This window comes from Spinacia oleracea, chromosome 2, assembly GCF_020520425.1.
Source record: "Spinacia oleracea cultivar Varoflay chromosome 2, BTI_SOV_V1, whole genome shotgun sequence".
In the NCBI taxonomy this organism is placed as follows: domain Eukaryota; kingdom Viridiplantae; phylum Streptophyta; class Magnoliopsida; order Caryophyllales; family Amaranthaceae; genus Spinacia; species Spinacia oleracea.
This window is the reverse complement of record NC_079488.1, coordinates 57862572-57877364: the sequence shown is the minus strand read 5'-3', so window position 1 is coordinate 57877364 and position 14793 is coordinate 57862572. Positions and strand designations below refer to the sequence as shown.

The following is a 14793-nucleotide window of genomic DNA, read 5'->3' as shown; positions in this document are numbered from 1 at the left end:
GGAAGGGGATGAGAGCCACGACAACTCATCGAATGGGGGCACCAAAGATGGTGCCATCTGGTGTCAAAACAATTGCCTTGGATGAGCTATGTGGCGCGAAAAGTGACAGATCACGACCCCTATCATGAATACGATGCCTACCATTGACAGAACCTTCGGCTTTTTGGGGCACAGCATCACAAATCGTGCCCCTTTTCGAACCCATGCCAAAGAGTTGATACTCCGATCACCTCCACCTGCAAAACAATTCGAAACACGTGCTTCCTCCGAAGAGTTGTTAGAGTCAGTATGAGTCAATCCATCATTGAAATAATCATTAGAAATCTTGACTCCACAACATGACTCCTCTATCATAGGACTTTTGGCAACATGGGTTAAATTGAAAGTAACTTTATCATCCCCCACATTTAAAGTCAGCTTGCCATTCTTGACATCTATGATTGCCCCCGCAGTGTGTAGGAAGGGTCGACCTAAAACAATAGGAATCTGCCTGTCATCTTCCATGTCCAACACAACAAAGTCAACAGGAATAAAAAATTTACCTACTCTAACAGGCACATCTTCTAAAACACCTAGGGGGTACTTTACAGATCTATCAGCCATTTGCAGAGTTATATTGGTAGCTTTTAGATCACCCATGTTCAATTTAGTGCAGACAGACAGGGGCATGACACTAACACTGGCACCTAAATCACATAAGGCTTTGTCAATAAAAAGATTGCCAATGTTACACGGGATAGAGAAACTCCCGGGGTCCTTCAACTTGGGTGGAGACTTATTTTGTAGTAAGGCACTGCACTCTTCAGTAAATGCAACAGTCTTCACCTCACTAAATTCTCTCTTCCTAGTCAAGATATCTTTCATGTATTTAGCATATGCAGGTACTTGAGTAATTAGTTCAGTGAAAGGGACTGTTACCTGCAGATTCTTTACCACTTCTAAGAACTTACCAAACTGCTTGTCTAGCTTGTTCTTAAGCTGACGGTGAGGGAAGGGAAGTTTGATAGGTGGAACTTGTATCTCAACTTTCTTCTCAACCCTTGTGCTAGCTTCCTTCTCCTTGACCACCTTCTCGCTTTCTTCCGGCATAGCACCACTGACAGATACTTCAACCTCTCCTTCAATAGTCATAGGCGGCCCATCATACTCATATCCACTCCGCAGAGTGACAGCATTTACAGACTCTCTGTGCACGGGCTGTGAAGGGAGATGACCTTCGGGGGGGGGGGGGGTCGAAAAAGCGCGAGACTAATGCGTGACCTCGTCCCTCGTGGGTGTGACGATTCTTTTTATTCAATCAAGTGTAATTGGATTTCCTGTGAGTATACACCCAATTGACTAGTAATATAGGAGTCGCCATTCAGTTTTTAACGACAATGAGAAAAATTGACAAAACCCGGTTATCGTGACATAAAGGGAGTGCAATTATGTTTGACCACGACGGCCGTAGGTTCCCTTGTGATCCCTGGTGTGGGGATCTCTCAATATACACCCGCAAGGTAGAGATTGAGGGTTCGGGGGACTGTAACTACCGAGAGGAGTACTTCGCTCGTCGATAACTCCAGAGGCAGGATATCCTTACTAGCTCAGCATAAATAATTGAAGGGACATGCGTTAACTATTAGACTAATCTGAATTGATTTTAGCAATATGCAACATGTAATACTAATTCGATCGTGATTATCTGATTTAAATAGCATTTAAGGGACCTAGCATGATAATCCGATTTCCCAAAAATATTATATTTGTTAGGCGTGATAGAACAATCAGATTAGGTTAGTTTAACAGTTCATAAAAAGGGCGAGGAAAGCAGTTAAATCATCGAAAAGGGACACATTACGACGCACCCTTGAGAGGTGCGTCACGGTTCTCAGAAAACTAACCACTTTGACTTTGCTATTTCTCCTTTTTATTTAACGAATCTCAATTATGGGACAGGATACGTTCTGTTCGATTTATGGATCGATTGCGACAGAACGCGTGAACAGTTTCGCAGCGAGAGGCTTAGGCTAAGGGTTGGAGTCAATACTCTGAATATAATTGTGTGTTGTTGTGTGTCCTTTCACGTCGAAATTAGGGGCCAATTTATAGGGAAGAGTTCGTAGAAAGATAGAATTGCAGAGTTCTAATCCACAAAGAATTAGGAAAAAACACGTACCCAGGTATTTTCAGAGCCCAGGCCTGGGCGCCGAAGATTTTGGCGCCCAGAGCCAGGCGTTGAAAATAGGGTCTGGGCTGTTTTCTTTAGTCAGATTCGGATTCCTGAAATCCGTAGAGTTTGAGATTAATTCGAGTCTTTTAGCGCGTATCAATTTTATGACGGAATGCGTCTAGGCCCGTTACGAACTCTAGGCTCGTTAGGATTTTAATTAATTCGTAACTCTTATTTCTGAATCATATTAGGAATAGGATTCTCGCAGTTTTCTATCTCATTTAGGATTTATGTTGGAATGCAACACCTAAATCTGACAGGTTTCTATCTTTTATGATTTGCCACTTTTAGAAGCTACCTTTTACGGCAGTTACTATTTTTAGCAGGTTTCCATAAATAGCAGGTTTCGGGTGAAATTAAATGGGGAATCGAGATTCGTTTATTTTATAGGAGATGCGTTGTCAAGTGGAGTTTTTATGCTTTCATCATCGAACCTTTCCATTGCGGGAACGGGGACAAAAGTAGGTGTCTACAGTTAGCCCCCACTTTGACTGAGTCTTGGAGTAAGACGATGGTCAAAGTATTAGACGGAGTGCGTCACACAAGCCATGGTGTATGTGACCTGTTTTGCGAGGGTCTCACAAGCCCCCGAGTGATAACATTTGACTTAAGGGTCATCACTTGAAGTGTCGACATATCCCTCACGTGTCATTGGGATTTGTCAACTGATAGTATAGAAACTTCCTCACTTTGTCATTGGAAGAATCTAAAGGTGCGTAGAAACTCCCTCACTTTGTCATTGGGAGTAGCTACAGATGTTTTCGAAATCAAAGCTGTAAAGTGTAATTGGGCCTGGCCAAGCCCAATCACGAGGTAAAACGTTTTTTTTTTAAAAGATTCTCATTTTCAGGGCTAGCTAAACGAGAAAACCCCCTTGTTTTTATAGGACGTAAAACGAAGGAAAATCCAGCACATCGTTCTTTTTTGGAAAAACGGAAAACCAATCCTTTAATTTTTGGAAAAAGGGAAAACCGAAAAAAGTTATCGCTGTAGCGACTAAGGACCTGCGCGGTTAGTGACGCAGACCCCGCCCGCTGAAGGTGGGCGAGCCTGTCCGTTGAGGGTGGACGCCCCGTCCGATAGAAGTGGACGAATCTGTTTTTGAAATTTGAAAATAAGGACCTACGCGGTTTGTGACGTAGACCCCGCCGGCTGAAGATGGCGAACCTGTCCGCTGAGGGTGGACGCCCCGTCCGATAGAAGTGGACGAATCTGTTTTGAAATTTTATTTTGTTTTTTTTTTTAAAATAAGGACCTACGTGGTTTGCGCCGTAGACCCCGCCGGCTGAAGATGGCGAGCCTATTTTAAATTTGAAGACTTTATTTTTTTTTGTCGAAAACTGAGGACCTGCGCGGCTAGTGACGCAGACCCCGCCCGCTGAGGGTGGGCGAGCCCATTTTGAATTTCTTATTTTGCCTATGTAGAAGGGCTTTTGTGATTACAACCTGTTGGTGGGTCGTAATATTTCCTGATTAGATGTGTCCTATGAGTGGGTCCACACTGTGTATATTTTTGTTTAACAATATATTTTTATTGAGATATTCAAACATGATATGGTGTATGGCGCAGTCTGGGAATGTGATTTTGATCGCGCGCTCTTCGTTGGAGTCTATTTTTTCGCGAGCCCCCAAGCACTATGGCTCGTCGGTTGTTTTTCGCATCTTGTAACCATGTTTGGGGCCATGCTCGTATGTGCGAGAGACCTTATGTAGTAGTGTGCTGCTTTAGCGAAGCCGTGGAGTGCGACTTTAGTTTTCAGGCGACATCCGGTTTTAGCTTGGCCCGGATTAACCCTTTGACAGACAAACATTTTTTATTTGGAAAACCAATGACTTGACGACACATATTTTTGGTGTTTCGAAGAATGACAATGATATTTAACTTGCTTTTTTTTTAAAGTGTACATAAGCATTTTCTGAGACGAGTCTAAGTTTCGACCAAGTTTTAATGTTATTTATTTTTTTTTTGCTTATTTGGGAGCTAAAGGTGCTTTGGGCTTGATCCTACTTGCAATAGGGCCTCGTGTTTAACAACACGGTCTTAAGTCCTTTCCTGTTCCGTGTTTTGTGTAATCTGGGCCTTGGGCTGCATTTCCAGCGCCCAAGTTCAGGCGTTAAACATTTCGGCGCCCAGGGGTGGGCGCTGAAAGTCCTTTCCTGGTAATATTTGATTTTCGGATTTCTAAACATGTTTCCGAATGGGATCAGGATGTCATTTCGGCGCCCAGGGGTGGGCGTTGGCTACGGGCCCTTACTCCCACAGAAAAAGCTTTGTTAAAAGAATACCACTTAGAGGCACTTTTAGGCTTACAACAAATTAATATTGATTATAACTTTCTGCATGCTGCCCTAAGCTTTTGGGACTCCGATCATCATGTTTTTTCCTTTCGGGGCAATGAAATATGTCCTTTGCCCGATAAATTTGCTGCGATCCTTGGTTATCCTACTAATGCTACTCCTGTTACCCCTGGCACTATTGAAGAGGGTAAAACAACCATAAGGGCTTTCCTAGGGCTAGATGATAACATGTTTGCTGAAATTGTTGTAGACGATAAGGTTAACTTGGCAAAACTTGTAAAACAACACTTTAGGCCTAGTAAGAATATGACCGAACAAAAATTGAACATTCGAGCCCTTGTATTTTGCTTGTTGAATCATTATTTGCTGTCGAATAACAATGGTGAGTTCGGTGACATAAGGCTGATCCCTTTGATTAGCCAGATGGTAAGTTGCTATTCTATTATGCCGTTGGTTGTTGCCGAGACTTTGCTGAGTGCGGATGAGCTGAAGAAGGATGCCAAATCCGAACATTTTAAGGGGAGCCCCCTATTACTGCAGGAAATCGATCTTTTCCTTGCGCACATGTATGTTTTTTTTTTGCATATATTTCTTTTTGCCTGGGGCTGAGTTTCAGCGCCCAGGGCTGGGCGCTGGAATATTCGGCGCCTGGTCCTGGGCGTTGAAACTGCGCCCCAGGGACCGTTTTTTCTTTCTTTTCATTCTTTGATTCGATCGTACCTGTTTTTGCAGATTTGGCTTGCGGAACGGCTTAGACTTTTGGAAGCTCCTGCCGATCCTAAACATTATCTCCCTATAGCTTTGGGTAACCGAAAATACTTGCACCAAGGCCAGGACGAGGCCAAATGGACCTCCTTTTTTACTTATGGTATTTGTTCTATTAAGTGGGTGGTACCATGGTGGGGTTTGACTACTATGACAGGGGGGTTTGATGTATCGGTTTATGTTTCTTTGTTGGGGCTATCTCGTCCCATTTATATTTTCCCTTACCGAGTCATGCGTCAATATGGTTTAAGGCAGACTATCCCCTTTTCTGATACGGTACCACCTAAGGTAGCGGCCTTTTCACAAACACGGGTCCTAGCGTGGGCCAAGTATTATGATGGTCTCTCGCGTTGGGCCGTAGCTACAAATGGTTTTGTGGGTCTTTCTGAAAACTACAAGTTGTGGATGAGCTCCGATGATAAAGATGTGAGGACCGAGGCTCGTAATGGGGAGCCGGCTGAGCTTTTGATACCTCGTATTCGTGTTAATTATGAGGGTCCTGATTCTTCCAAACCTCGTACCTATAGTTTTAAGACTGTGAAAGCTCGTCCTGATCGAAAGCGAAAGGAAGTTCCTCCCCGTTCCAGTTTCAGGCCTAAAAAGATGCCTAACATGAAGGGGCCTGCTGTTGTTAAAAGAAATGCAAGCTCTTGCGGAGATCGTCGCCGGAACAATGTATGGGTTAGGAAGGCTCAGCCGCCTGTAGAAACAGTGGCTAGTCTAGTTGATGATAATAATCCTTCTCCCACCACTGCTTGTGCCTTCGAGGCTGAGCGGGCTATAATTGAGAATGTTTCTGAAGCCTTGACATCTTTGGAAGTTAGTGTCCAGGAGCCGATTCTTATGGAGATTGACATTGGGGCAGCGCAGAAGACTATGGGGGTGGATCCTGCGAACATTGCTCTCTACAAGACTTTATTTGATGATCCGGAAGAACTAGAGTAGTGTAGTTCTTGCTAGGGTGTAGGTGCCCTTTATTTATTTTAGTTGTGTTTGTTTTTTATTTACTAGCACTTTGTTTTCCTTCTTATTATATTTTAATAAAGGCGTATTTTTAGTTTTCATTTATTTTTGTTTCTCCTCTTTTTTATGTATTTTATATGTCTAACACTTTTTTGCACAAAGAATATTTTTTTTTATTATTTGGACCGAATCCTTGGTAAGGATTGCCTACGTATCTTGTCAGAATCAGGTCGCGCGTAGTTTTAGCTTTAGAATAAATTCTAGTATGCCAGATTTCGGTAGATATGTCCTGAAGTGGAAACATATTACTTAATTGGTCAAATGAGTGAAGTATTTATCATTATTTTCATGTGCCGTTTTTTGCCATAGGTTGCGTGAAATTCGACTAATTTGTTGGTAAACCTATTTGGATACGTACTGTACCCCCCAAGTGTTCATTATTTTTCCGTTGTGTGCGGATAAAATGACGAGCACTTTCGAAAAAGAAAACTTTGGCAGGCAGAGAGTTTCAACGCCCAGGCTGGGGCGTCAGAAATTTCGGCGCCCAGCTCTGGGCGCTGAAAATGACTTGGGCGGTCAATTTTTGACGCTTTGCTTCACATGTTCTTGCGTTTATTTCTATCTCTCTTTTTTTTTGTGCCTTGATATTTTGCTTCGTATTGAAAGTTAATTTTGAGGCTATTTTGGAGGCTTTTTTACTGTTAGCGTGAAACGCATTTTTGTCCAGATTAATTTTTTCTATTGGTGACTCAAAACAGTTTTGAAAATGGAGTTAGGGTGCGGAATTTATGAAGATCTTTGTGTAGGCTTTGGAGGTGGGTTTTTAGTGAAGGGTATGATGGAATCTATGTTTTATAAATCTGTTTTTTTTTGTAACATTTGCATTGTTTTTAAATTTTTGATTTCCTTTGATTTTGGGTTGCATGGATTGGCTCTTATGATGACACTGGTTGGCTTTTTAGGTTTTGGGGATATGAATGGGATAGTGTGGTTTATTTTGTGGGTTTCGGTAATTGGTTCCCATGGCACTATTTCAAAACCGAGTGGGCTTTGTTTGTTGGGCCTAGAGTGGGCCGCTTCTTTATTTATGTATTTTGCAAGTACATTTGGTGTTTATTTAGTGTTAGAATAAAAAAATTTAGGAGAAATATTACGCCTTTATTGATGCGGAAAGTAAGGAAAACACACTGAAATAAAACTGACCCATATTCTAAAGGGCCTTAGGACCATCTAAAGTCTCTATTATTTTTCTATCAATCTAAAGAACTACTAGGCGCTTTTTACTAATAGTGCTCTATATGGCTCAAGCCTAGGGTTTAGTCTCATAAAACTTCGGTCCTTCACCGGTACTCATCTTGAATTCCATTCCTTTTGCGTTGACCCACTGATATGTCTTCACCCATCCGTTCTTGACCTCTTCTAGTGTTGATGCAGGAGAGATTAACCGGGTTGGATCGAAACCTTAATCTTGTAAAGTTAGGGTAGTCATCACAGTCTCGTCCTCCATAGGCCTCGATTCGTTAAACAATGTCCTTAGAGCTTGGTTGTCCAATATTTCAGCTGTTTTAGTCTTGGTGAGGTGGGGTGCCTCATCCAAGGTGTGGCGGTCATGGAAAATTTCAAATCCTGGTTTTAGCAAGCCATCCTGAACGAAGGGTTCAGGGAAATCACAGCATGGGTGTTCTTCTCCTTCCCGAACGAACATCCCGTTAAGGGTCCTTTGATATGGGGGAAGGAGGGTGGTTTGTTTGGTTTTGTTAAGGCGTAGCCTGGATAGGCGGTCAGCAATATCTTCCTCTGTTGGTTCATAACCTAAGCCAAAGGGAGTATATTTGTCGGGAAAAGGATGGAATGTGCATTCCTTCTTCCTTATGCCCAATGGGGTTCCTGGAAAATAACCTTGAGCTAACAGCATTCTAGGGATGACTCGGGATACATGCGGGTCTAGGAATGCTGGATCATAATCTTCGATGAACTGGATTGTTTCTTCCATTTGAAACCCATAAAGGTCGTCTGCAGTTTCGGCTGTTCCAACCATAGTACAACTGACGTCGAGAGGAGGGGCGCGGATTTCTAGTATTACCCCGTTATGGTTAAGTTTAACCATTTGGTGCAAGGTAGAGGCCACACCTCCTAAGTCATGGAGCCAAGGTTGCCCCAAGAGGAGGTTGAAAGTGGGCTTGATGTCGATTATTTGAAACTCCGCGGTGCGTGCCACAGGCCCGGTTTGTATGGTAAGGTTGATTTTCCCCAATACAGGCCTTCGGGAGTTATCATAAGCTCGTACCCCTTGCGTGGAGTTTTGGAAGTCATCGCTTCCTAGCCCCAAGCAATGGGCGGTTCGCAATGGGCAGACATTAACCGCCGAACCATTATCTACGAGCTCTAGGGGGATGTTTTGTCCTTTGCATCCAACCACTAGGTAAAGGGCTTTATTGTGAGCACCCCCCTCTTTGGGTAAGTCTTTATCAGTGAAAACTGTGGCCTTTTCTCCGGCATCTCTCGTGACATGGCTAACCAATGAGTCAGGTGTGATATCTGTAGGTACTGAGATGAGGTCAAGTGAGCGAATAAGTTTTTCGCGATGTTCCTTTGAAGTACACATAAGATCCCAGATGGTAATCTCAGCCTTGGTTCTTTTTAGTTGTTTCAGGAGAGGATTTTCAATGACTTCCGCGACGGTGGCGTGCCGTCCATTCTCAGGAGTTTGCCTAACCGGGATGTCGTCCATAGGAGGCGGGTGAATATCCGGTTGGTATATCCTTCCGGATCGGGTGAGGTTGTCGACCTCGGGCTCCTGAGGGGTGGTGTCAATGAGAGCATACCCGGGCCAAGTTTCAGTGAAGAGGTCCTGGCCCGAGACATGAGACAGGTAAATATCTTCAGCATCATCGTTCCACACACCGCACACTTCCCTCTCGATTCGATCCATAGGGACCACAGCGAGTGGTGCACCTTGAGGTGTAATATACACCGTGGGGTCGAAATTCTCTGGTTGGTCGAGAGAGATGTGACAAGAGCCGAGTGGGTTCTTGTTGTTGTTGGGTTTGCCAACGTTAGGGAGAGGTATTACTTCATCCTCTATCATGTCCTGGATCGTATGTTTTAGAGTCCAGCAGTTTTCAGTGTCATGCCCATTTCCTTGATGGAATTTGCAGTAAGTACCTTCGACCCAATATTTGTTTTTGACAGGAGGGTCACGGGTGGGGCCTATAGGTCTCAACTTTCCTTGATTGGTTAGTCTTTCAAAGGCTTGTACCAAAGTTGACCCGAGTGGGGCAAACTTTCGGTCTCGGACCCATCTTACAGGGTTTCTTCGGGCGGGAGCCTCTTCTACAGCATGGACTTCTTGGGCTTGGGATGTGTTACCCCGATTATAGGTGTTGGTCTTATATGTGGGTTTGCTCTGTATGGTTTTGGCGAGGTCGTCCTCGATCTTTATTCCCACATCATAAACTCTTTTGAAAGTGTCGAGTCCCAGGTACCTAAGGTGTTGTCTGTAAGCCGGGTCCAGGTTGTCAATGAAATTTTGGACCAATTCTGTTTCGGGAGGCCTATTGATTAGCTGGGCCGCCTGGTCCCTCCATCTAGGAAAGTAGGTTGTGAAACCCTCATTTTTCTTTTGGAAGAGAACTTCCAGCTCGCGCATGGTGACTTGGAAATCCATGTTCGACGAGTATTGCTTGATGAAGACATTGACAAAGTCTTCCCAAGTGGGGAAGAGCTTAGGGTCCTGGTGATAGTACCATTTGAGCGGCACAGGTTCCAAGGACAAAGGAAAGGCAGGTAAGTACATGGACTTGTCCACGCCTTTCAAGTTCATGGTATTCACAAAGCTCAGTAGATGATCACGGGGGTTGTCCGTGGCCTTGAACTTTGGTAAGTCAGATGAACTGAACTTTTCTGGTAATTTTCCAGGAAAAGGTTCAGGATCGAGGGAGAAGTATTTGCTCCCCATGGTTTGTTGTAGGACCATTTTTTCAATCCTCTTCTCGTTTTCGAGGTCATTTTTGGCTTGCGCAGCCGCTAAAGCTTTATTTTCCATTTTCAGTTGGCCCATAAGTTGGGTCATTTGGACCATTTGGTCTCGCAAATCTTCGATGGACATGTTTGAAGGTGCGAATCGAGGTTGGGGAAGCGAAGATCCTTGAAATGAGGGACGACGGACGGAGCTTAGAGTTACTAAACCTGGTGCTGGCGATGTATCTTCGAGACGCACTAACCGTTGATTCCCTGATCGGCACCAAGTGGCAGGACCAGTCCTAGGCATAAGATAAGCTAAAGTTTTAGGTTCCCAAAGTTTCAAGCATTACTTAGTCTAGACTTCGACTCTCTAAATTGGTTTTTCACTTTTTCTTTTGTCGGTACACTTTTTGGTTTTTTTTTTGGTCATTCTTTGGATTTTCGAAACACTTGCCCGTGTGACATTCATAGTTGTTAGCATGTTCGGTTTTTGGTGCCGAGCATTGCCGTCGTAGGAGGCCCAACAACGACACGAAGATTTATTAATTTTTTACGAGCCGCTTTTTGAAATCGAGTGCTTTTCTTACGCCCTCGTAGCAATTCTCTTGATGAAAAAAATTTTTGCGCTACGTATTTTCCTTTCGCTCGGGCACCGAGGCTGCTGCGCCTGACCATAAGGCCAAGCAGCAACTTCAGCGCCCAACTAGGGGCGTGAGAAATTCTGGCGCCCAGCCAGGGGCGTTGAAAATGCATCCCTGGCTGGTTCTCGTTTTCTGTCTTCTGTTTATGCGACTTCGACTTGCGTGCTTGCCTAATAACGTCCTTTACGCGTAACAGCGTTTGTGGGATTCGTTACAGGCCATCCCGAGCGTCGCTTATTTTGTGGCGATCATTCGGGTTTGCGGAACACGTGTTTTGGTATAACTCTTTGGCAAATTAGTCTATGAATGTTTGGGCAATTTTTAAGGTCGTTGGTTTTCTAGGACAGTTTGTCACACACAATCACATATTTCGCTACACATAACTACATTACAAACATGGATTTGAAAATTAAATATGCCACGTAGTTTATGATAGGCTTCTATGGGTAGTTTATTTGTGCCTGGCTTGGTACCGCTTCTATCGATCCAACACATGCCCCGGTCGAGGTAGTGTCTTCAACAGACGAATTTCGCTCAAGAGGCCAACCCGCAAGTGCAAGCCAAGGGGGCATGCAGGCGAGAGGGACCTAATGAGCGAGCGATTGGGTTCGGGATAGGTGTACTACCTGCACAAGTACCGAGTGGGAAACATGCGCGGCGTATGCACCCCCCATATTGGCGAAAAAAGGTATCCTAAGTCCCAACTCTCGAGGGAGCCGAGATTCGTTATGATGTTCTGCCCGTTCACATTAATATGCTGATTTTCAGGTCGTCCCAACTTGATGGGGAAATAAACGCGGGGTAGGATCGTTTCACCCTTCGGCTATTTTGATTACCTACAAGCACGAGTATTTCCTTCACTATCCCCAGCGGAGTCGCCACTGTGAGGGGGTCGAAAAAGCGCGAGGCTAATGCGTGCCCTCGTCCCTCGTGGGTGTGACGATTCTTTTTATTCAATCAAGTGTAATTGGATTTCCTGTGAGTATACACCCAATTGACTAGTAATATAGGAGTCGCCATTCAGTTTTTAACGACAATGAGAAAAACTGACAAAACCCGGTTATCGTGACATAAAGGGAGTGCAATTATGTTTGACCACGACGGCCGTAGGTTCCCTTGTGATCCCTGGTGTGGGGTTCTCTCAATATACACCCGCAAGGTAGAGATTGAGGGTTCGGGGGACTGTAACTACCGAGAGGAGTACTTCGCTCGTCGATAACTCCACAGGCAGGATATCCTTACTAGCTCAGCATAAATAATTGAAGGGACATGCGTTAACTATTAGACTAATCTGAATTGATTTTAGCAATATGCAACATGTAATACTAATTCGATCGTGATTATCTGATTTAAATAGCATTTAAGGGACCTAGCATGATAATCCGATTTCCCAAAAATATTATATTTGTTAGGCGTGATAGAACAATCAGATTAGGTTAGTTTAACAGTTCATAAAAAGGGCGAGGAAAGCAGTTAAATCATCGAAAAGGGACACATTACGACGCACCCTTGAGAGGTGCGTCACGGTTCTCAGAAAACTAACCACTTTGACTTTGCTATTTCTCCTTTTTATTTAACGAATCTCAATTATGGGACAGGATACGTTCTGTTCGATTTATGGATCGATTGCGACATAACGCGTGAACAGTTTCGCAGCGAGAGGCTTAGGCTAAGGGTTGGAGTCAATACTCTGAATATAATTGTGTGTTGTTGTGTGTCCTTTCACGTCGAAATTAGGGGCCTATTTATAGGGAAGAGTTCGTGGAAAGATAGAATTGCAGAGTTCTAATCCACAAAGAATTAGGAAAAAACACGTACCCAGGTATTTTCAGCGCCCAGAGCCAGGCGTTGAAAATAGGGTCTGGGCTGTTTTCTTTAGTCAGATTCGGATTCCTGAAATCCGTAGAGTTTGAGATTAATTCGAGTCTTTTAGCGCGTATCAATTTTATGACGGAATGCGTCTGGGCCCGTTACGAACTCTAGGCTCGTTAGGATTTTAATTAATACGTAACTCTTATTTCTGAATCATATTAGGAATAGGATTCTCGCAGTTTTCTATCTCATTTAGGATTTATGTTGGAATGCAACACCTAATTCTGACAGGTTTCTATCTTTTATGATTTGCCACTTTTAGAAGCTACCTTTTACGGCAGTTACTATTTTTAGCAGGTTTCCATAAATAGCAGGTTTCGGGTGAAATGAAATGGGGAATCGAGATTTGTTTATTTTATAGGAGATGCGTTGTCAAGTGGAGTTTTTATGCTTTCATCATCGAACCTTTCCCTTGCGGGAACGGGGACAAAAGTAGGTGTCTACAGCAGGGGGTTATTTTTATACCCCTCATTGTAAGAGTTGGAGTACGGATTGTTCTGCTTGTAGGACTGGAATGCATTGCATTGTTCGATAGAGCTCCTGCATTCCTGTGCAGAATGACCTTGCATCCCACAACTATTACAGACATTGGCATATTGGGCACTCATTGCAGCGACACTAGCATGTTGGGTGGATTGGGAAGATGCGATCTGCATATTATCCAGCTTGTGATGTAGGGCAGTTAGCTGAGCAGTAAGTTGTTCAATAGAATTCATCTCATGCTTAACACCCCGGTCGGCAAAACCTCTAGGATTCCCATATTGGGCACTATGGATAGCCATCTCCTCAGTCACCTCTAAAGCTCTAGGCACCTCCAGTTGCATAAATCTTCCACTAGCAGCAGAATCTAGAATAAGTCTAGACTCGTTACCCAGGCCATTGTAAAATTGTTGGATCAAGAACCAGTCATCCATACCATGGTGTGGGCACTCTCTCTGCAGATCCTTGAACCTTTCCCATACTTCAAACAAAATCTCGTCTGCTCGTTGGGTAATGGAAATTATCTCTCCCCTTAGACAAGCTGTCTTCTCAGGTGGGAAGTATTTCACATAGAAAGCAAGGGCCAAAGAATCCCAATCAGTGATTTTCATAGCTGCGCGGTTGAGACTATTAATCCATAGCTTTGCCTTCCCACTCAATGAAAATTGAAAGAGTAACTCCATAGTCTGCTCTGGTGTTAAATTCTTCTGCTTAATGGTAGCACAATACTGAATGAAAGACTGAATATGGAGATTAGGATCTTCACCCTTTTCCCCACCGAATTGGTGTCTCTCAATCATATTTATCAGCTGGGTTCGATCTTGAAATTCTCGACCGCAATAGAAGGCATGATAGCCTTGGGAATAGGGATGGAAATATCCAGTGGATGATCCATTAACCCGGTCACCCGCTATAATTAAATGGGTGAAAACCCGAATTAAATGGATGAAAAGCGGGTGATGGGTGAAGCGGGTGATGGATGCGGGTCGGATGCGGATGATGTTTTTTTATCCATCACCCGATCCATCACCCGTTTATCACCCGATCCGTCACCCATTTATTTTAAATATATTATTTATAATAATATTTAAACATAAAATGTGTGTAAATCCATTATGTATTAAAGTTAGTGCTTATTTAATTTTCTTTTTTGGTTATAAGTTATGCGTGATAAGAACTAATTATATGTTTTGGAAATAAGTGAAGGTATGTAACTTTTTTCTTTTCGTTAATTATTATGCATATTATTAGATGGTGAATTTTTAATAGTTAATAATTTTCACCCGAATATCACCCGATCCACCCGCTTCACCCGCGGGTGATGGATGGACGGAATGCGGGTGATGAGTAAAGCGGGTGACGGATGGACCGGGTGGAGCGGATGGAAGCGGGTGATGCTCCACCCGACCCAAATCCCACCCATTTCCATCCCTACTTGGGAAGCACAGACAGACTTGGCTTAGAATAGTCTGTAAGCCTTGGCATAGGTGGGGGTGGTGGTGGTGGTGTTTGGTCACCCATCTCTGAATCTGTATGGAATAGATTGCTAATCAGATAGTCGGATTCAGAGTCCGAATAGTCTCTCAACTGTTCAAAGAA

General features: G+C 43.6%; 1 non-coding gene across 1 annotated transcript; it reads left to right on the top strand.

Moving 5' to 3' along the window:
- Positions 1 to 13627: 13627 nt before the first annotated feature.
- Positions 13628 to 13733, top strand: LOC130468335 (small nucleolar RNA R71). The gene has a single exon (XR_008928726.1). It is a non-coding gene; the product is annotated as a small nucleolar RNA R71 (small nucleolar RNA).
- The last annotated feature ends 1060 nt before the right edge of the window (positions 13734 to 14793 follow it).